At 44.3% G+C, this 22,162-nt stretch overlaps 1 non-coding gene and 1 pseudogene across 1 annotated transcript; one reads left to right on the forward strand and one right to left on the reverse strand.

The window, feature by feature from the left end:
- Positions 1-8,510: 8,510 nt before the first annotated feature.
- On the forward strand, positions 8,511-8,618 carry LOC144230484 (U6 spliceosomal RNA). Its single transcript, XR_013334770.1, has one exon. It is a non-coding gene; the product is annotated as a U6 spliceosomal RNA (small nuclear RNA).
- A 10,279-nt stretch (positions 8,619-18,897) lies between these two features.
- On the reverse strand, positions 18,898-21,826 carry LOC144230417 (small nuclear ribonucleoprotein G pseudogene; annotated as a pseudogene).
- Between the last annotated feature and the right edge of the window lie 336 nt (positions 21,827-22,162).

The following is a 22,162-nucleotide window of genomic DNA, read 5'->3' on the forward strand; positions in this document are numbered from 1 at the left end:
TTTTTTGAGAGGGGAAAGGGCAGAGAGCAGGAGACACAGAATCTGAAGCAGGCTCCAGGCTCTGAGCTGTCAGCAGAGCCCGAACGCAGGGCTCTAATTCAGGAACAGTAAGATCATGACCTGAACCGTAGTCAAAGTCGGACGTTCAACCAAATGAGCCACCCAGGTGCCCCTGGAACTTTTTTTAATCCAGAGACTGGCAAATGAATGTTAGTTGAAGAAATTGTTTTAAATAAAATGGGGAGGGAGGAAAAGAAATGACCAGTAACACAGGAAGCACCATTTTGCAAATGCTAACTCAAGCTTCTCAAAAGGAAATATTTTAGGGGCTCCTGGGTGGCTCAGTCAGTTAAGCATCCGACTTCGGCTCAGGTCATGATCTCACGGTTCTGGGTTCGAGTCCTGCATCTGGCTCTGTGCTGACAGCTCAGAGCCTGGAGCCTGTTTCAGATTCTGTGTCTCCCTCTCTCTCTGACCCTCCCCAGCTCATGCTGTGTGTGTCTCTCTCTCTCAGAAAGAAATAAAACATTAAAACATTTTTATTTAAAAAAGGAAATATTTGGGGCGCCTGGGTGGCTTAGTCGGTTAAGCGTCCCACTTTCGCTTAGGTCATGATCTCGCGGTTCGTGGGTTCGGGCCCCGCGTCGGGCTCAGTGCTGACTGCCAGCTCAGAGCCTGGAGCCTGTTTCAGTATGTGACTCTCTCTCTCTCTGACTCTCCCCTGCTCACACTGTCTCTCTCTCTCTCTCTCCTAGAAATAAATTAAAAAATATTAAAAAAAAATAAAAAAGGAAATATTTTAAGTACTCAGAACTGCAAGATGACACCTGACTTCAAAATGTTTTTTGTCTGTTGGGGGTTTTGTAGACATTCTGTGTTAGGGAGTTACCATTAGTAGCTGCCTTAGTGATGGGTCTTTGGTTCTAAAATTGTTATAAAATACTTAAAGCACTTTACATGAAAATAACGCGGAACAAAACCAGATCCTTTCGGAGCGGGGACTTTTTAGAGAGTCTCCGGGTGCTCAATGTGACTCTTCTCTCCCATCCCATTAGTGTAGAAAATGCATTCTTTGTTCTGATAACTTTCCTGTTTTTAACAAAGGTGATTTTCTTGCCAATGGACAGTCCTCTAAGACATGCACTGAGGTGGAAACCTGTGAAGAATCTTCCAGATGTGCTACCAGAGATGAGCAACTTACCTGAGAACACAGACCTACCTAGTGAGACAAGGCAAGAGGGAGGGAGGTAACGCGGACTCTTCGGTCTCCAGGGGCCAGGCAAGGGCTACGTCTTGAGAGGTTACTGCCCGTAATCCGCCCCCACAGTCCTGCGAAAACGGTGAGGAAACAGGGCCACGCGAGGCTCGAGGCTCTGCTGCCCAGCGCGGACCGGGGGACCGCAGGACCCCCGGACCCCCGGACCCCGGGACTCCCCAGGGGAGGGCAGGCCTGGTTCTCGGGCGCCACCTAGCGTTGGCCACGCGCAGAGCCGCCTTTCGTCCCCAATCTGAGCACCTGAGTCCCGTCCCGCACAAAGCAAAGCAGGAGGGACCCCTGGATTTTGTGGCGAGCGGGGGCCGCGCGGCGTCCCGCAAGGGATTGAGGAGAGCTCGTTTGGGGCTTCTGGTGTCAGGGTGCCTGGGAATGGCCAGGGCAGCAGACTGGGAGCGGCGACAGGGCCCTGTCCCGTCTCGATTGTCCCGGCATTCGTTCGTTCCGTGTAGCACCAGGCGGTGCTCTGAGCACACCCGGGGCGCTTCCACCTCTGAAACACAGTCCAAGAGCACAGGCCCCATACCCCGGAATCCATCCGTGGAAACCGTTGGAGGCTCCTGTGGTCCCTGATCTTTCGTGGGTCACTGGAATCACAGGAGACTGCCTTAAAGGACAAGTACATGGACCCCACCCCAGACCAATTGAACTAGGGGAGAGGAGGTCTGGGTATCAGTGTTTTCCACTTTTGCTAGATGGTTCTAGACTAAGGGTTGAGAACACAGCCTCACACCTGCAGTGAGCCTGCTTGCACCCCCGCATCCCCCTCCTTTACTTCTTGAGCCCACCCTCATGTACTGCCTTTTGCCCAGATATCACCTCCTTGAGTTCACCTACGCTGGACAGCATACACTGGCATGCAACAGTGCTGGCGTCCCATCCTGCGCTGTCCTGTCTCCTGGACGCTGCTGTGGCAGGAGCGAGGGCAGAGAAGCAGTAACCTGCAGGCAGAACCAGGGCAGAATCCGGACTAGGGGGTGAAGGACAGACTAGACAGGGGTCACCAGGCAGGAGCAGGGAGGGGGAACCTGGCTGAGCTGCGGGCACCCCTGGCAGCAGAAGACCCATTCCAGGGAGGCAGAGAAGTGGTGGGAGGTGAGTGACGAGGAAGCAGAGGCTCTGAGCCCCCAGGACCCGAGATCGTGTGCTCTCGCCTGCACAACATGAGGTCAAAGATAAAACTATTAGGAACTTGAAGCTGTTGACAGCAGAGCTTTGAACCAAGCATAGGCTCTCTCGAGCACACAGCCCTGTGCACCGGCACAGACCACAGGCCCCTGAGCCCATCCTGCCTGAGACCCTGGCTGAACCTGGGTCCTGCTCCAGACCAGGGGAATCAGAACCTTCAGCAAAGACATTCAGGAATCTCTATACTTAAAATTTTTTTAATGTTTATTTATTTTTGAGAGAGAAAGAGAGAGAGAGAGAGACAGAATGCAAGTGGGGGAGGGGCAGAGAGCAAGGGAGACACAGAATTCCAAGCAGGATCCAAGCTCTGAGATGTTAGCACAAAGTCCAATGCAGGGCTCGAACCCACGAACCATGAGATCATGACCTGAGCGGGCGCTTAACCGACTGAGCCACCCAGGTGCCCCAGGAATCTCTGTATTTATTTAAAGAGTTCCCTCAGGGCAATTTTTATCAGGGAGCTGGGAACCTCTGGGTTTCCAAACCTGGCTGATAATGATACTCTTGGGCCTCTTCCCCTACAGACTAAAACTGAAAATTCCTCAATTCTGTTATCCTGCCTCCCTTCACCTCTCGGAATTCTGTTTCATCTTTGGAACCACTCTGCGTGGGTTCGGACAATCCCTCCACCATCGGCCAGCTGCGTGATCAGGATCAAAGTTCGCTTTTCTCATCTGTAAAATGGAGCAGCTGTGCTGACTCAGTGAGTTCATTTACTCAAAGTGCTTCAAGTAGCGTCTACTACAGAGTCTGGACAAAAGAACAGCTCTTCTTATTATCAGTGCCTCTCAGTCCTGGGCTGCATATGAGAAAAACCTTTGTTTGCTTTTAGTTAATTTGTTTTTAAGCACCAGCGCCTGGGTCTCACCCCCAAACAGTCCAGGGAGAATCCACAGCGACTCTGATGCCGGAGAGCCGAGGCCCGCAGATGCCGCAGGGGCTTGCTTCAGTCGTTCTGTTATAGATCACGGGGCTTCTTCTTTACACGCGGATAATGCAGATATCTGCAGGTCCTCTCTGTCATTTTTTTAAACTCTCTATTTTGAGATAATCACCCTATCATTTTAAGAGCTGTGTGCTGGTCCATGGCCCAGACACGGCCTGGTCTAGTTCATCCTTTGTCAACGGTGTCCATTGACATAGGTGCCATGCTGCTCCCACCAGCCCTGTGAAATTAGACGGTCTCCCCTTTCAGGCGTGGGGGCAGGGCGCCCAAGTTCAGAGACTTTTAAGTGCATCAGTTATGCAGCTAGAAAATGGCAACATAGCTAACTGATCTTTCTGGTTGATTGTTCTGAGCTGCCTCTCAACTAGTCAAGGATAAAGGCCCTGTTCTTAGACATTCCTGTCCAAGATGGGTCAAATCTGGATTCATCCATGTGCTCGCTTCAGCAGCACATATACTAAAATTGGATTCATCCCCTGTTACGGGCTTACCCACCCCCATTCATATCCTGAACCCCTAAACCTCAATACCTCACAACGCGACTGCATTTAGAGAGAGGATCTTACCCATTAATTCAGGGGCATCTGGCTGACTCAGTCATAGAGCATGTGACTCTTGATCTCAGAGTCATGAGTTCAAGTCCCATATTGGGCATGGAGCCTACTTTTAAAAAGAGAGAGGGAGAAAAAGAGATTTTAATTCAAAATGAACCTGTTAGGTGGGTCCCAATCCAACTCGGCTGGGGTCCTTACAAGATAAGAAGAGCGAGAGACACAGGGATGCACATGCAAGGAGGAAAGAGGATGTGAGGAAATAGTGAGAAGGTGCCTCTGACGCCAAGGGGAGAGGCCCCGGGAGAAATCAAACCTACCAGCACCGTGACCTTGAACTCTGAGAAATAAGTTTCTGTTGTTTAAGGAACCCAATCCGCGGTAAGTTGTCATGGCGTCCCCAGCCAACTAATACCTCTCCCACCCCACCCCACCCCCAGAGTTCAAGGGTGAAAAGGAGCCAGACCCAGCACGCACCTTTCTTCCCATCCACTCGGCTGCCCTTCTGTACAGACTGTTCCACAGAGCACCTGACACATGGGAAGCACAGAGCCATTCTTACACACACATAACACCTGGCCACAGCCGGAAGTGTTCCCTTCTTCATATCAGGATGGCGTGCCCATTTTCCAGATGAGGAAACCGAGTCTTAGAAAGGATATGCAGTTTTTCCAGGGTCCCACGTCTCTTTAACTGGAGAGCCAGGACACAATAGTCAAACCCAGGTTGTTTGTTTCTGGATCTCATACTCTTTCTTTCTTTCTTTCTTTTTAAGTTTATTTATTTATTTTGAGAGAAAGAGAGAGAGAACACAAGTGAGGGGAGGGCCAGAGAGAGAGAAGAGAGAGAATCCCAAGCAGGCTCTGCACATTCAGTAGAGCCCAACTCAGGGCTTGAACTCACAAACTGTGAGATCATGACCTGAGCTGAATTCAGGGGTCAGATGCTTAACCACCTGAGCCACCCACGCACACCCCCATGCTCTTCTTAATTTACTTAGTCAAGTTCACTGAGGTGTAATATACATATATATAATTATATTTTAATTAGTAATATATATAATAAAACTATAATTAAAATGCATATGTTTTAAGTCTACATTCTGATGAATTTTGTATTCAGATGTATACATCTACCCTCACAATCGGAATATACATTTTCCTTCCAGAAAGTTCCCTTATTCTTTATAGCCAGTTTCCAAACCCCAGCCCCCACTTCAGGCAATTACTGATCTGATTTCTGTTGCTTATTCCAGAACCCTGTGTAACTACAACCTTGCCAAGTGCACTGTTTTCTTTTGATCAGCCTAATGTCTGAGATCCAACCCTGTTTCTTGTCTATTCTGTCAGCTGTCCCTTCCTTTTTATTGCTGTGTAGAATTCTGTTGAGCAGATATATCACAATATGTGGATGCATTCCCCAGTAGATGAACATTGAGGCTGTTTCTATTTCTTAGCAATTATGAATAATGCTGCTGTGAACACTTGCGTACAAATCTTTTCATGGAATATATTTTCATATCGCTTGTGTACATACCTAGCAGTGGAATTTGCTGGTCACAGATAAGTGAATGTTTAATATTATAAGAAACAGTCAGGGGAGCCTGGGTGGCTCAGTCGGTTGAGCATCTGGCTTCGACTCAGGTCATGATCTCATAGTTCCTGGGTTCAAGCCCCACATCAGGCTCTGTGCTGACAGCTCAGAGCCTGGAGCCTGCTTTGGACTCTGTGTCTCCCTCTCTCTCTGCCCCTCCCCCACTCGCACTCTGTGTCTCTCAAAAATAAATAAACATTAAAAAATGAAAGAAACGGTCAGACCTTTTCCAAAGTGCTTGCACCGCTTTATACTCTTGCTGGCAGTGTTAGAGAGTCCCAGGGACCTCACAACTTCCTCAACACTTGATATTGGAATTCAAAAAACCATCTGAGTCATTTCAGTGGGTGTGGCAAGGTACTCATTGTGGTTTTAATTGGCATGTCCCTAGCATTAATGATTCGTACTTTCAAGCATCTTATAAAAAGATGAAATATGAAATGCATGCTATCTACTCACAGCTCTTCTTTTCTGAGGCATCTGTTCAAGTCTTTTGCCCATTTTTAGAGCATTTTTTAAAAGTTGAGATATACTTCACATAACAAAATTCACCATTTTAAAGTGTACCCTTCAGTGGCTTTTCCTGTATTCACTGTGTTGTGCAATCATTACCACTAATTCCAAAACATTTCTGTCACTCAAAAAAAAAAAAAAAAAGCCAAACCTCATACCTATTTTTTTAATGTTTAATGTTTATATTTTTAAATGTTTATTTAGTTTTGAGAGAGAAAGAGCATGAGAACATGTTAGCAGGGGAGGGGCAGAGAGAGAGGGAGACACAGAATTCAAAGCAGGCTCTAGACTCTGAACTGTCAGCACAGAGCCCAACATGGGGCTCAAACTCACGAACCACAAGATCAGGACCTGAGCCGAAGTCGGATGCTTAACTAATTGAGCCCCCCAGACTCCCCAATCATTTTCATTTTCTTAATGGTGTCTTTGAAGTGCAGAAGATGAATTTTTTTGATTAAGTCCATTTAACCTTTTTTTTTTTTCTTTTACAGGGACTCCTAAGAAATCTTTGTGTCCTAAGAAATTTTTATTAACACCAAGATCTTTCTCCTGGCAGTTTTATAGCTTGGCTTTTATGTTTAGCTAAAATGATCCATTTGAATTAACTTTTTCTCTTAAGTTTACTTATTTATTTGGAGAGAGAGAGTGTGTGCACACCTGAGCAGGGGAGGGGCAGGGAGAGAGAGAGATAATCCCAATCAGGCTCTATGCTGTCAGCACAGAGACTGATATGGAGCTCTGTCTCACAAATCTTGAGATCATGACTTGAGCTGAAATCAAGAGTTGGTTCAGTTGGTTGTCTAACCAACTGAAGTACCCAGGTGCCCCCATTCTGAATTAACTTTTGTTTGAAGTTTATTCTTTCTGTACTGATATCCAGTTGATTCAGCACCATTTATTGAAAAGACTCCCCGTCGAATTGCCTTGGCACCCTCTTATAAAAAAAAAAATAATCAACTTACTGACATTGCACTAATGCCAATGGTTTTGATGTTATTATTTTTTAAAAAACAACTCTTTTTTATGCTTATTTATTTTGAGAGAGAGAGAGAGAGAGAGAACACATGTGGGAGCAGGGAAGAGGGAGACAGAGAATCCCAAAGAGTTCGACATGGGGCTTGAACCCATGAACCATGAGATCATGACCTGAGCCAAAATCAAGTGTCAAACACTTAACACTTAACTGACTGAGCCACCCAGGAGCCACATTGGTTTTTATGTTATATATACAATGTCACCTTTGGCGGAAACTGGGTTAAAGACATATGGAACCTCTCTGTTAATTAGCTTTGTGGTTTTCTCCCTTTCTAGTCTGTATTCATTCTACTTCTTTTTCGTGCCTTATTATGGTGTCTTGGACCCTCAGTCCGGTGTTGACTGGATATAGTGAAACTGAACATCCTTGTCCTGCACGCAATTTTAGGAAGAAAGGATTCAGTGTTTCACTGCTAAGTTTGATGTCCATTGTAGGTTTTTATAGATGCCCCTTATCATTTTGAGAAAGTTCTATTCTGTTCTTAGGTTTGCAGGGAGTTTTTCTCATGAGTGCATGATGAATTTTGTCAAGTGCTTTTCTCTGCATGCATTGAAATGATCATGTGATTTTCCCATTTATTCTATTGTAAGGGATTGCACTGGTTGATTTTCAAATGTTAAACTAACTTTACATTCTTGGAATAACCCCATGAGGTCATGATCCTTTCAATATATTGCCAGATTTTATTTGCTATCATTCTGCTGAAGAATTTTATGCCTGTGTTCATGAGGTATATTAGCCTCTAGTTATACACAACACACACACACACACACACACACACACACAATTTCTTTATTACAGAGCCCTACTTCGTCCTTAAATAAAATATGAGGGCTGGGGAAGTCTTCCCATGGAGATTATTTCCAAGCCGAGGTCCTCCCCAGGTAGGCCCCTATTCCCAGGTGTGCCTGGAATACTAACCAGCCGCCGTGGCTGAGACAAGATGAGATGAGCAGGCTGAGTCACACCTGGGTCTCTTAGCGTGTACGTTTGACAGGAAAAGCTGGGACCAAGGTCTGAGCGTCTAGTATCCAGGTTCAAGAAGTCAATTTTGTCAGATCACCCAAGGGTGACAATTTCCTAGGGAACTGCATCTCCTATAGGAACCCAGAGAGGCAAAACAATTGGATCAGAATGTCATCTTATTAATTTGTAATCAAAGTAGACTTTTCCTGAAATCTGAAAATTCATACCTTTTATTCAAGGAACGCTCTGCCTGTCTTGGTTTCTAGGTACTGAAGAAAACAAATTAGTCAAGTGGAGACTTCTTAGCATGGAGCCCAGGGCGCAGTGGTGTTTATTCTGCCCAAGCTGAGGTGGGACACGGGGTCCTCCCTGCCCCTGGCTGGTGACCCGGTGCCAGAGCGTCCCTCTCCGGTTGCTGGTACAGAATGAAAAACAGCAAATGCTGTACTCACTTTGGCAGCACATGTACTAAAATTGGAACAATACAGAGAAGATTAGCACTGCCCCTGAGCAGGGACGCTCACACAAATTCGTGAAGCGTCCCATATTTTTAAAAACTGAAAGGAAAAAAAAGAAAAAGCAAAAAAGAAAAACAGCAAATGCTTCGCCTTGGGCAGTATTTTTTTCCTAGACTCAGTCCAGGCCACTGTCTTCTCTTGTGGCCTTTGTCATGTTATCGTCCATTCATCAACCGCTGGTTTTACATGTGCTTTCATTTTGTCTCCCTGATGGAGACTTCGGACGCCCTGATTCTGAAGCGCGGGGAACAAATATCCTGTGGCTTTCAAACATGGTCGTGTTTGACCCATACAGAAAAGGGTGCTAAACAAAACACAAAATGAACTACCTGTGCGAACAGGTAAAATAAATACTTGTGCGAACACTACCCAAGTCAAAGTCAGGACACTGGCCCTACCTCAGAACCCACCATAAGCCCCCTCCTGTCACAAATCTTCTCCACTCCCTTTCTCATTTTTATTTGATCACTTCCTTGTGCTTACCTATAATTTCCCATCAAAACATGCATTCCTAAATCCTATGGCTGAGTGTGTGTGTGGGTGTGTGTGTGGGTGTGTGTGTGTGTTCGTCTGGCTTCTTGACAGTCATGCATGCCGTTGTACATCGTTGATTCATTGTCATTCTGCCCTCTGAATATATACAATTTATGTATCCTTTCCACTGTTGGCAGACTTCAGAATTGTGTTTTTGGAATCAGTTTGAAAAGTTCTATTTTTAAAAAACCTTTGAGATTTTGAGTAGGATCAAGTTTCAGATCAGTTTCAGAACTGACGTACTTAACATTATTGGATCTTCTTACCTGTGAATGTATTATGTCTCTCCATTTATTGAGCAAGTCTTTTTAAGTTTCTTGCAGTAATTTTTGTTTTTTTTTTTTAGTGTTTTAGGTTTTCCATTCAGAGATCTTTGCATATCTTTCTCTAGTTTTTTTTTTTTTCTTTAGGCGTTTATTGTTGTTTTAAGCCATGGTAGATACTACCTTTTATTTATTTTTAATTTTTTTAAATATTTTATTTATTTCTGAGAGAGAGAGAGACAGACAGACAGTGTGAGCAGGGGAGGGTCAGAGAGAGACACACACACAGAATCTGAAGCAGGCACCAGGCTCCAAGCCGGCTGTCAGCACAGAGCCCGACACGGGCCTTGAACCCACAAACCATGAGATCATGACCTGAGCCGAAGTCAGACGCTTAACTGACTGAGCCACCCAGGTGCCCCGATACTATCTTTTAAATTTATTTTTCTGTTTACCCCAGGAACACTCTTGATTTTTCCATATTGACTCTACACCCAGTAACTGTGTTAAAATCCTTTATTGCTTCCAATATGTATCAGCAGAGTCTTTTGCATTTGCTTTATACAGAATCTTTATCAGAGATTAATGGCTGTCTTAGATTTTTTTCCCTTTCCAGGCCTTAAAACTTAATTTTTCTTGCTTACCCCACTGGCTAAAGCCAGTACAATGCTGAATAGAAATGATGGTAGTGAGCTTTTTTATCTCAAACAGAAAGTGTTCAACTTTTTACCAAGCATGATTTTTGCTGTGGGTTTTTTATTTGTCTTACTTTTTTTAATTTATTTCTGAGAGAGAGAGGGAGGCAGCATGAGCAGGGGAGGGTCAGAGAGAGAGGGAGACACAGAATAGGAAGCAGGCTCCAGGCTCTGAGCTAGCTGTCAGCACAGAGCCTGACACAGGGCTCGAACCCACGAACCGTGAGATCGTGACCTGAGCCGAAGTCAGTTGCTTAACCGACTGAGCCACCCAGGCACCTCAATTGCTGTGGGTTTTTTAATTGATGTCCTTTATCAGATTCAGGAAGTTTCACTCTTTCCCATGAGTTTTTATTGGATGTGAATTCCAAGTTATAGCAAACATTTCTCCTGCAAGACCTGAGATGAACATGGATGTTCCCTTTTAATCTGTGAATGTGGTAAATACCATTAATTGATTTCCCAGCGTTAAATCTAGGATAAGTCCAATTTGATCGTGATGTATTATCCTTTTATAGAATCCCTGATCCTGCTGATTTTATTTTGTTTAGGGTTTTTGCACCTATATTCATGAATGCAATTGGCCTGTGCCTTCTCTCTAGAACTGTTCTTGCTGAGTGTTAGTAGAAAGTTACTAGCCTTCCAAAATTAGCTTGTGTATCTTTTTCTACTTTCCAGCAGAGATAGACGAGTAAGCATTTTTATTTCTTCACTGTTCAGTAGGATTCCCCAGTGAAGTCATTTGGGTGTTGAAATTTCATCATCAGATATTTTTCTATTATAGATTTAATTTATTTAATAGTTATATGGAACTAAGATTTGTACTTTTTGTGTTTCAGTTAGATTGCACGTTTATGTGAATTTGTCCATCTCATCTAAATTTCCTAACTTATTGGCATAAAGTTAATAACAATAATCTCTTATTTGGGTGGTGAAGTCTCTTTTTCATTTCTTATACTTGCTGTTTGTGCCTTCTTTCTTCTGATTGATCATTCTCTCCAGGGGCTTAGCAGTTTCATTAGTCTTTTCAGTTTTGGCTTTGCTCATTCTCTCTGCTGTATTTTCTTTTACATTTGTTTATACTTTTTAAATGATTTCCTTCCATCTACTTCTTTTGGGTTAATTTTTTCCGTTCTTTTTCTAACCTCTTGAAATATTCAAGATACTTAACTCATATCTCAGACTTTTTTCTTCCCTAAAATATGCAATCAAGGCTATGAATTTCCCTCCAAGCACTGCATTAGCTTTATTCTAAGAATTTTATTGTGTCATTTTTTCCCCATTACATGTAATGTGGTTCAAAATAATTTCTAATTTCCATTTTTCTTTGTTTAGAAGAGTATTTTGGAACATATTATTCAAAAGCGTAGTTTTCAATGATACAGAGTTTTTCCCAATTATATTCTTGTTATTGATTCTTAACCTATTTACACTGTGATTAGAGAACATTATTTGTTTTGTATCCATTCTTTGAAATGTATTAGAACTTACATTTTAGCCCAGTACAGAGTCAAATTTTTTAATGAATTATATCTTGTGAAAATAATGGATTCCGCAGTCATTGGGTACACTGTTCTGTGTGTCTCTGAAGTCAAGTTTACTCACTACATTGTTTCAGATCTTCCAGAGTTGTTTCTTTTCTGCTTGTTCTGTTAACTAATGGAAAAAGTACATCATAATATTCCCACTGTGAATATGGACTTGTCTACTCTCCATATAATTCTGTCCACATTTGCTCTCTATATCATGTTATTAAGTTCATACAAATTTAGAATGATCTTTTATTATTATGGAGTAACCCTTAATTCTAATTTTGCTTTTTAAAGTATGTTTGTTTGGTATTAAAATCTCTACATCAACTGTCCTACTAGTATTTCAATGGTATGTAACTTTTCATCAATTTCTTTTCAGTTTTTCTGTATCCCGATGTTTCAGATGTGTCTCTTCTACTTAGCCTCTAGAGGATTCTGTTTCTATCTACTGTGACCATCTTCTAGCTGGAGCAGTTGACCCTCTTATCATTAATGTAATTATTGACCTTTTCATCATCATCTCACTTCAGATAAGACTTTCTGTTCATCTCACCTGCTCTTTGTTCCCTTATCTTGGTTTCATTTGGTTATGTTATCTCCTTTTGTTCCTGTTAGTTTGGTAGTTATTCAGGCTTTTACCATTGTTTTTACTGATGTTCTAGAACTTACAATATGCAGCCTTGGCCTATCACCATCAAATAGGATCCTCTCCTAGAGAAATCAAGGAATTTAGAATATTTACATTTCTGTCACATTAGATTCTTTTATTGTCTTGAACTTTCATTCTCTCTATACCATAAGCCCAATAAGACGTTATAAAGTCAGTGTCCATTTGGATTTACCCTCCCATTTGACATTTCAGTTTTTATGTCTATCCCAACCCCTCCCTTCTGGGACATTTTTTTTTTCCTGTTTTGAAGTACAGCCTAGAATTCCCTTTGGTGAAGATTTTTTTTTTTTTTTCATTTTTTTACTGGGTAGAAGTCTAGGTTGGCAAGTTTTGTTTTGTTTGGTTTTCCTTCCAACATATTGAAGTTATAATTCTACTACTCTGGCTTCTAGTTTTGCTGCTAAAAAGTCAGCAAAACTTGCACTTCTGAAAATCATGTTTTTCTTTGGCTACTCTTAAAATTTTTTGTTTTTGGAGTTTCTGTACTAGGTATGAATTTATCTTTATTTATTCTGCTTGAAATTTATTTTGCTCTTTGAATTTGTAGATTGCTGTGTTTCATCAATTATGGAAAATCCTTAGCTTATTCATTCAAATTTGCTTCTCCCTCATTCTTTTTCTCCTTCCTTCCTAAAATTCCAATTAAACATGTTAAATATTCCTTCCTTATAATTTATATCTTATTTTATTATATTTTCTCTTCTTTTGTCTCTTCATAGTTCACGCTACATTGTTTTCTTCTAACTCAGGATTAGCCATAAAAATATAAATTTAGTATGTACAGAGAGAAGTTACTGATCACACACACACACACACACACACACACACACACACACACCCTTCACCCAAGCAGGGAGAAAGTCAGTGGGAGGCAGACAAGGTAACAGGCATGCACACATGACCTTATCGGCATTGTTCAGTCTTCTCTTTCAGCCACTGCTGACTCTCAAGGGAGACATCCGTGACCTCTGCTAGTAACACTTCCTTCTTCAAACCATAAGTTCGAGTCTCCTCTTGGTCTATGTTCTGTAACCTGCAAAAACAAAAAAACTAAAAAAACCAGTTCAGACGTCTCCAGAGAGGTGCAGGGAGATTGCTGCTTAGTGGGTTAGTGCCCAGTGGCATTAGAGTGGGCCACAATTTTATGCTAACATTTCTGTTAAGAAGTTAGAGATTATATTAACCAGGAGTATTGGCGTAGGTTTGTTGTTTTATTTTTTGTTTTTGTTGCCTCTTCAGGCTTTCTTTCAGAGGCAAACTGCTTTTTTACATTAACTTTTTTCATGTATAAACATATTTCCCTTTACTAAAAAGTTTTCCCAAGAGGACCATGTTCAAAACAAGTTTCACATAAAGTATTTATGACATTTTTTAAAGAACAAGGTGTTTATAGTATAACAAAGTGAGATGAAAACACTATCAAAAGAAGTTCACTTTGTAAAAATTTTTAAATTTCATTTTTTGGGTGGGTGCCTGGATGACTCAGTTGGTTAAGGTCCAACTTCGGCTCAGGTCATGATCTCATGGTTTATAAGTTTGAGCCCTGCATTGGGCTCTGTGCTGACAGCTCAGAGCCTGGAGCCTGCTTCATATTCTGTGTCTGCCTCTCTCTCTGCCCTTCCCTTGCTTGCACTCTCTCCTTCTCTCTCTCTCAAAAATAAATAAATATTTAAATTTTTTAATGTTTATTTTTTTCTTTGAGAGGGAGAGAGAGAAAGAGAGAGTGCACGTGTATGCAAGCAGGGAAGGCACAGAGGGAGAGGGAAAGAGAATTTTAAACAGGCCCCATGCCCAGCATGGAGCCTAATGTGGGACTCAGTTCGACAAACAGTGAGATCATGACCTGAGCTGAAAACAAGAGTTGGATGCTCAGTCAACTGAGCCACCCAGGCGCCTCAAAATAAATTCACTTTTTTAAAAATATTTTTATTTATTTCTAGGAGAGAGAGAGACAGTGTGAGCAGGGGAGGGTCAGAGAGAGAGGGAGATACAGACTCTGAAATAGGCTCCAGGCTCTGAGCTGGCAGTCAGCACAGAGCCCAACACGGGGCTCGAACCCATGAACCGCGAGATCATGACCTAAGTGGAAGTCGGACGCTTAACGGACTAAGCCACCCAGGCGCCCCATAAATTCACTTTTGAAGGAAAATGAAACAGACTTCACAAAATTCTTATACTTATCATACACAGCACTCAGAACTTTCATTTTATTAATTCTCTCTTTAGCTATGTCTAATTTTCTATTACATCCTTCCATTGAGTTTTTAATTCTAATCATCCTATATTATTTTAGTTTTAAAATGCCTATTGGATTCTTTTTCAAAACTCTCACAGCTCTTCAAAATGTAATTTCCACTTCCCTGCCAAAAGTTTCAAGGTTGGTTTTTATCTTCTTGAATATAGCAAGCAGAATTATTTTTATAGACTGTTTTATCCTAGTGTCTGGGAGCCCCCATGGAGCTATTTCTGTGGTTCCTATTATTTACTATCAACCTGCCTCATGAGCCTGATTATCTCTCTGCTGGATTTATATTGGGGATAATCTGAGGCCTGGGATTATATTATCTTGCTCCAGAAACGACTTCTTTCTCTTTTGCCAGGTGTTTGGAGACATTAGCAATGTGGGACATCCTTAGTCCTATTTCAGGGCTGGGTATTGTCTGGCATACCTGGTGATATGCAGCTGGGCTATGGTCATACAGCAGCTGCATTACACCTGGGTCACCCTTTCTCCTAATGTGCTACTCTTTGAAATCAGAGCCCAAACCAGGGGGTGGTTTCCCAGGGCCTCCACCAGTACTAATTTTTCCCCATCGCCCCACAAAGCTGGAGCACACACAGCTCAGCTTCTCAGCTGTCTCTTCAGATCCATAAGTAACCCCTGGATGAGAACAGCCCTGATGCTACACTCCCCTCTTGAGATCTCTGCTCCATCTGGATGTTGGCCTTAGTGATTCTTATGATTGTGCTCACTCTTCACTGTTTTCTATATTTTCCCAGCCTTTTTAGTTGTTTTCACTGGGCAGGTTGGTGCCAGTTACTTAGATTTCCATTATTGCAAGTAGAAGTACCCACTGTACATTTTTTAAAGCAAATATTTATTGTGTGCCTACAGTGTACAAGCTACTATTTTAGGGACATCAAGTATCCGAAGAAAAATGAACAAGAGATTTTCTGTCCTAACAGAGCTTAGAACCTCCAAGGGAAGATAGCTCGTGTTCACTTTATCCACAAGCCAGAGACTGGGACATGTAGCGATGCTGTGATGAGCACTTGGGGAACACAGGAGCCTAGAAGGGCTTCTCAAACACATGGTGCATTTGACATAGCCTTGCAAAACAAGCCCCTGGTTTCTTATATTGCTGAAGATTGCCGCAGTTATGTGTTGGTCCATGTTAGTTCTTAATCTTCATGGTGCCATTTTCTTTTCTAACCCTCACATTTTGTGGTTGCCTCGGGATGGAATCTGTACCCCTTACCTTATGTACTTATTAACATAAGAGCATTCTCTATTGCTGGCCCTGCCTGGCTCCGGTCCGTCATTTCACAAACCCAGTGGTGACTTGAGGGATTATGGGAGTTTCCCCTGACTGACTGAGAAGAGACTCCCTGGCCCATCAGGATCCTTTTCCCTTAAATGGCTTTACTGAGATAGCATTCATACTATATAATTCATTCATATTCATAGCATCCAGTTCAGTGGCTTTCATGTACTCACAGAGTTGTGATCATCACCATCATCAGTGTTAGGACACCATCCCCAGCAACCCTCCAGCAACCACTTATCTGCTTTCTGTCTTCATTGAGCTTCCTGTTCCGGATATTTGATAGAAATGGAATCACAAAGTTTGTGGTCCTGTGTATCTGGCTTCTCTCACTGAGCATCACATCTTCAAGGTTCATCCACATTGTAGCGGGTGTTCGTACTTCCTTCTTTTTTTTTTTTTTCGTACTTCCTTCTTGTCTTATGGCTGAATAATGTTCCCTTTATGGATGGACCACACTATGTTTATCCACACAGCAGCCTATGGACGTTTCCATTTTTTCCACTTTGAGCTATTATGTATAGTGGGTCTATGAATAGTGGGTCTACATTTGTGTGTAAGATTTTACGTGCATGAAAAGTTTTCATTTCTCTCAGGGAGATGCCTAGGAGTGGAACTGCTGGGTCATAGGGTAACTCTATGTTTCACCCTCTGAGGAGCTGCCAGACTATTTTCTAAAGTGGCTGGATTTTATATTCCCACCAGCAGTGAGGGCGCCAATGTCACCACATCCTTGTCAACCCTTGCTATTCACTTCAATCACTTGCCATCCGTCCCCACCTGCCTGGAAGAGAGTCATGCCTCTGTTTCTGCTCTGAGCTCCTCTGCATCACCTTGATCCACCCAGATGGAGGTGAGATCCTCAAATGCCTAATTCCATATTTGTTAGAATTTTCCCTCCTTGGCGGGTATTGCAGGCTCTTCTTTAACACTTAGAGTCTCTCATTTCATCTCTTCTCTTTCTGTCCCCATTAAACAAGTGCATCTTACCCAATGTATCTTCCTGCCAGAGAGATATGGACCCATTCAGGACTAGCAGAGACCATGGAAGTCCTCCACGGAAGCCTCCCTGAGCAGGGCTTCCTCCACACAGCACTCCCCACACCTGAGCAGGCTTTTCCAGTTCCTCCCAGCTCTCTTCCAGCCACTCCAGGTGCTGGGACCCAGGCATGAATGCAGGGGGTCTGGTCAGCCAGCAAACTTCCCATGAGCTGACTGGCAGCACGTGGACTCACTGGCTCTGCCCAGGGCTGTGTGGCCAGGGGACCCCATCACCACCACACACATGGGCAGGTGAGGGTCACCCCCCACTGCTGTCTGTTCAGGGGAGGGAATGAGAGCATGTGCATCCCTCCCCCAACAAAACTGTGCTCCCGGCTCCCACTGGATCCATTCTGGGAGACATCTGGCAGATCCCTCCTCAGTTTGGACAACTGAAGGAGAATTGGAAGAATCGAATGGCAGAAGACCAACCATCTCCTGCTCACCATTACTTTTAGTATGGTGCCAAGGAAAGTATGAAATATGACAGCTTTTTTTTTTTTTTTTTGAGAGAGAGAGAGGTGGGGAGAGGGAGAAAGAGTCCCAACCAGGCTCTATGGTGTCAGCGCAGAGCCTGAAATGGAGCTACAATTCGTGAGCCACGAGATCATGACCTGAGCCCATATCAAGAATCAGACGCTCAACCCACTGAAGCACCCAGGTGCCCATATGATGGCTTTTTTATTTAGCCCATGCCCTTTAATTTAACTCCTTTTTGCCACTTTCTGTTTGTTTTACCACCTTTCCATCCAGTCAAGAAAGATTACATATTTTGAGAAGTGGGGAAAAAATGTCCCGACAGAATAGTCAACAGAATGGAGAGAGAAATCAAGTAGCGGGTTGTTTGTTTGGTCAATGGCAATGCCAACAATGTTTCAAGCACATGGATCTCACCTATGTGTTTGACATGGGTGCCAAGGAAGGACATGCCTGTGCTGAAAAGGTCCCATCAGCACAGCAGTGAGCATCCTGGGCAACCTTCCACTGAACTCTGTTCAGACTTCAAAGGTCTGGTCCTGGGAGTTGCAACTTTGCCCTCATATTCTCTGGCGGGATCCAGGGCCCCTTGCAGCCAGCCCATATGGAGTCTCTTTGCTACAACAGTCCCTGTATCCTTACAGAAGCCACATTTTCCTGTCCACAGCAATGGTACCCCCTACCTACTGACATAGCCAAGGAGGGGAAGATGGGATCCACAAGAGGGTGGGCAATTTCAACCCATTCATTCAATTGCTCATCCATTCAGCAAATATTTAATGAGATGTTGATAGACATCTGTTCTAGCCCTGAGCCTCTGGGCTGAGTTTAGTGGGAAACTCTCATCCCTTTGGGATTACGGCCTGAAATACATGCCAGTAGTCAGGCCATGGGAAGGCTGAGTGTTTGATGGGGACCATAGGACCTAGACCAGTCTTGGGCTCAGGAAAACCTCCATGAGGATGGGAAGGCTGAACTGAACTTAGAAGGATGAGGTGGAGTTTGGGGGCTCATGGAAATTCTAAGGAGAGCAGAGACAGGACGCCAAAGCACCAGGGAGCACAGTGTCTCCAGGGGTCGGTGGAAATCTGGGTGGCTCGACATGGAAGAGGCATATGGCCAGCCAGGAGACAAGGCCAGACTTCCTGAGGCTGACTTCAGCTGGCACTTATTGGCACAGCTGCTCTAGGCATTAAGGTCTGAATAGTTCTATGGCCTCCTTGCCACCCAAGTCTGGCCCTCTCCTAGGGGACCCTGGGCCTCCTTGAATCCAGCAAATAAAGGGATGTGCCTGGCCGAGGGGGAGCCTCTGGAACACTCAGGTCCCTTCTGGCTGGTCCTGCCCCCATCTTTCCTGCTCTGGTCCCTCCTGCTCCCGTGGGTACAAGTATGGCTAATCCCAAGTGTCCTGCACTCCTTGGGCTGGCCTCAAATCTCCCCTGCAGTGTCAGTGACCTCATGTCTCTTAGCTTAAGCTGCTGCTCTCACCCAGGCTCCTCACCCAGAAGTAGGACACATGGGATGCTCTGTGTTCAGCTGCACAGATCCATGCAGCTTCACTTGGCCACTTTCCCTGGGTACCTGTGGGGTCGCAGCACTTTCTCCTGACCTTCGGTGTCTCCATCTTTGGGTATTCCCAGCTCTTCTACCTCTCCTGGCATAAGATCTCCTTCCCCATCAATCACATCCTTCCCAGACCTCACACTCTCTGGACAAAGGACAGGAGGCAGAGCCAGGTCTCAGCCTGACACCATATCCTAGACTTCCCTAGTTGGCCGATCCCTTCCTGCCAGCCAGAAGGACACACTGGACACAATCTGCCCCATCAGCATCTCTGCACACGTCTCTGCACACATGCCTGCCCACTAGGAGACACAGCCAGGCTGTCCCTGCATCATCACCCAGCTCTCCAGACCCACCCTTCATTTTCATTGCATTTCCAGCAATGCCTCCTTGACTGTAGAGTTTCCTAGTCTTTCTTTTACTCAGTGAGTATGTTCTGAACATTTGCTGAGTGCCAGGAAATCCCCAGGCTGTCCCCTCAGGGTACAGTGGTGAGTAGGACAGGCAAGTCCCTGCTCTCAGGGGACTGTTGCAGCAAGGAAGACGGGCATTAAGCAAGCACACTCAGCAGAGCTGAAAGCGTGGCAGTGCTGTATCCCATGGGACAGTGAACGGATGGGACTGGACTGGTCTGGTTTTCTCTCTCAGGAGATGGCATGGTGGAAGAGTCTTGCAGCTCAGGGAACAGAGAAGGCCAAGGTTGGGAACAGAGTGAGTGTGGTGAACAGGGGTTTTGGAGGAGGTGAGTGGGGAGATCTTAGTGGAGATTCCGTGTGGAAATGGGCCTGTCTTGAGAATAGGGAAAGTACCTCAAACAAAGCACTGATGGTACCTTATCTATAGAGGATGACTCCATTGGTGTTCAAGTGCCAAGAGAAGCAAGAAGGCCAGTTAGCACTGAAGTTCCCCATGAGCCTGCAAAGCTCCCCAGGTCCTGGAAGCAGGAACGAGCAAAGCAGAGTCCTGGGTGGTTGGCCCTGGAAGCCACAGCCACCTCCCCCACTGGCCCTGGGTGCTGGACAACAGCCAAGAAGTCATTCCTTCTGGCTGAGCACCCCCTCCCCACTCAGCCCCCTGCCGTGTCCTGCTTCCTCCTTTCTCTCTTCCCTTTTCTAACCTCCAGGACCTCAGAAAGTTCTGGCTTCTTCATGTTCCACTTGCTCATCCCAGCCCTCCTGGTGGGTGGGAAGAGGTTTACATCATAAAGCCATGTGGATCTCAGAAGTCTGCTCTCCAGAAAGGGAAGCTGCCCCGATAGACCCCATGATTTGTCTACCCTCAGAACACCAGTATTTGCTTCAAAATCCCCAACAAGACCCTTCCTGGATTAAAATGGTTATGACACAGGTATGACCTGCTATTAGAAAGTCTGAAGGTACTTTGTTCCTTTTATGGAAGGATTTTCCAGAGTGTTCTCCATGAAGAAAGCTGCCTCCTAAGCTTTCAAAAGGGAATTTGATGTTCAAAAAGCCACTTGACCCATAGACATTCAAGTGTCTCTTGGGTTCCAGGTACCATTCTAGCCTCTTGGGAGAACACAGCAAAGCTCTGTGCTCCAGAGTGGGCTTCAGGCAAATAATAAGCCAAAGGGTCATTTTAGCTGGTGATAAAAAGAATTAAATAAGACGATGTGGTGGTGAGGACATGGGTAGGGCTGGAGCTCCAAGAAAGTGACATGGACAAGGAGGAGGCAGCCTTGGGAAGGTCTTGGAGGAGAATGCTCCACATGGAAGGTGCATAGTGCAGACGCTTTGCATAGTTGAGGGCCATAAGGAAGAGGGAGCTTACTGTGTAATAAAGAGCATAAAGTGGGGGTGGGACATGTCCTGAGTCTTATGGCCACAGTATGAGTTGGGATTTTTTTGTGTGGTTTGTTGTTGTTGTTTTTACTATTACAAAAGTTTATTTAAAAATAGTTCAGGATGAAAATGCACAACCTGATTTTTATATTGTAGTAAAGCAGGTGCTATGGCGAGGCGACATATGGAAGCAGTTTGTTTCTTCCAGCGAATACACCCATTGTTTTTTGTTTTGTTTTTCTCTTACTTTTTTCTTTTACAGTTTGTCAAGTTGGTTTCCATATAACACCCAGTGCTCATCCCAACAAGTGCCCTCCTCCATGCCCATCACCCACCTTCCCCTCTCCCCCACCCCACCAGTCCTCAGTTTGGCCTCCCTCCCTCTCCCCAACTATTTTTCCCTTCCCCTCCCCCATGGTCCTCTGTTAAGTTTCTTCTGTTCCCCACATGAGTGAAAACATATGGCATCTGTCCTTCTCTGCCTGACTTATTTCATTTAGCATAACACTTCTGAGTTCCATCCATGTTGCTACAAATGGCCAGATTTCATTCTTTCTCATTGCCATGTAGTATTCCATTGTATAGATAAACCACATCTTCTTGATCCATTCGTCAGTGGATGGACACTTAGGCTCTTTCCATGATTTGGCTATTGTTGAAAGTGCTGCTATGAACATTGGAGTACATGTGCCCTTGTGCATCAGCACCCCTGTATCCCTTGGGTAAATTCCTAGCAGTGCTATTGCTCGGTCATAGGGGAGTTCTACTATTAATTTTCTGAGGAACCTCCACACTGTTTTCCAGAGTGGCTGTACCAGTTTACATTCCCACCAACAGTGTAGGAGGGTGCCCGTTTCTCCACATCCTCGCCAGCATCTATACACATCTATTGTTGATACTTGTTCCAAGGCTTCTAACCTGATGCTACTACTTCCTCAAATTACCACCATTCTAATATTGTTCTGTTGCCCACTAGTTGCTGTCTCCACATATTTATCTGTCACAAGATTCATGAAGGGATTGAACCCCCACAATAGTCCTTGGACATGTCTTCACTATTTAATTTCAATGATAATTTCTTATCCATAATTTTTTTCAATTCCAGAGGGTGAGCTGTCCTCATGGTATCTATGCTGTAAACTCAAAGATGCCCCCTGCAGGGTTTTTTAAGCAAGAAGTGGTGTGAACTGATTTACAGTTTGGACGTCTTGACTGTGCTGTGTAGAAGGTGAACCTGGGAAGAGAGCTTGATACCCAGGATTTGGATTAAACTGGTTGCCAATGGATTTCTTTCATCCTTTGTATAAAAGAAGAGAGTGGGCCACTCCACGCCTCACCCCTGTGTGACAGTGTCCCTGAGCAAGGCCAGGAGGCACACTGGGGGAAATGGGAAGGAAGCCAGGACCCGACTGGAGGACTGGCTTCTAAGTTGGAGAAGCCAGTGGCAGAACCCACAATC

The sequence above is a fragment of the Crocuta crocuta genome, unplaced genomic scaffold, assembly GCF_008692635.1.
Source record: "Crocuta crocuta isolate KB4526 unplaced genomic scaffold, BGI_CrCroc_1.0 scaffold234, whole genome shotgun sequence".
NCBI lineage: Eukaryota > Metazoa > Chordata > Mammalia > Carnivora > Hyaenidae > Crocuta > Crocuta crocuta.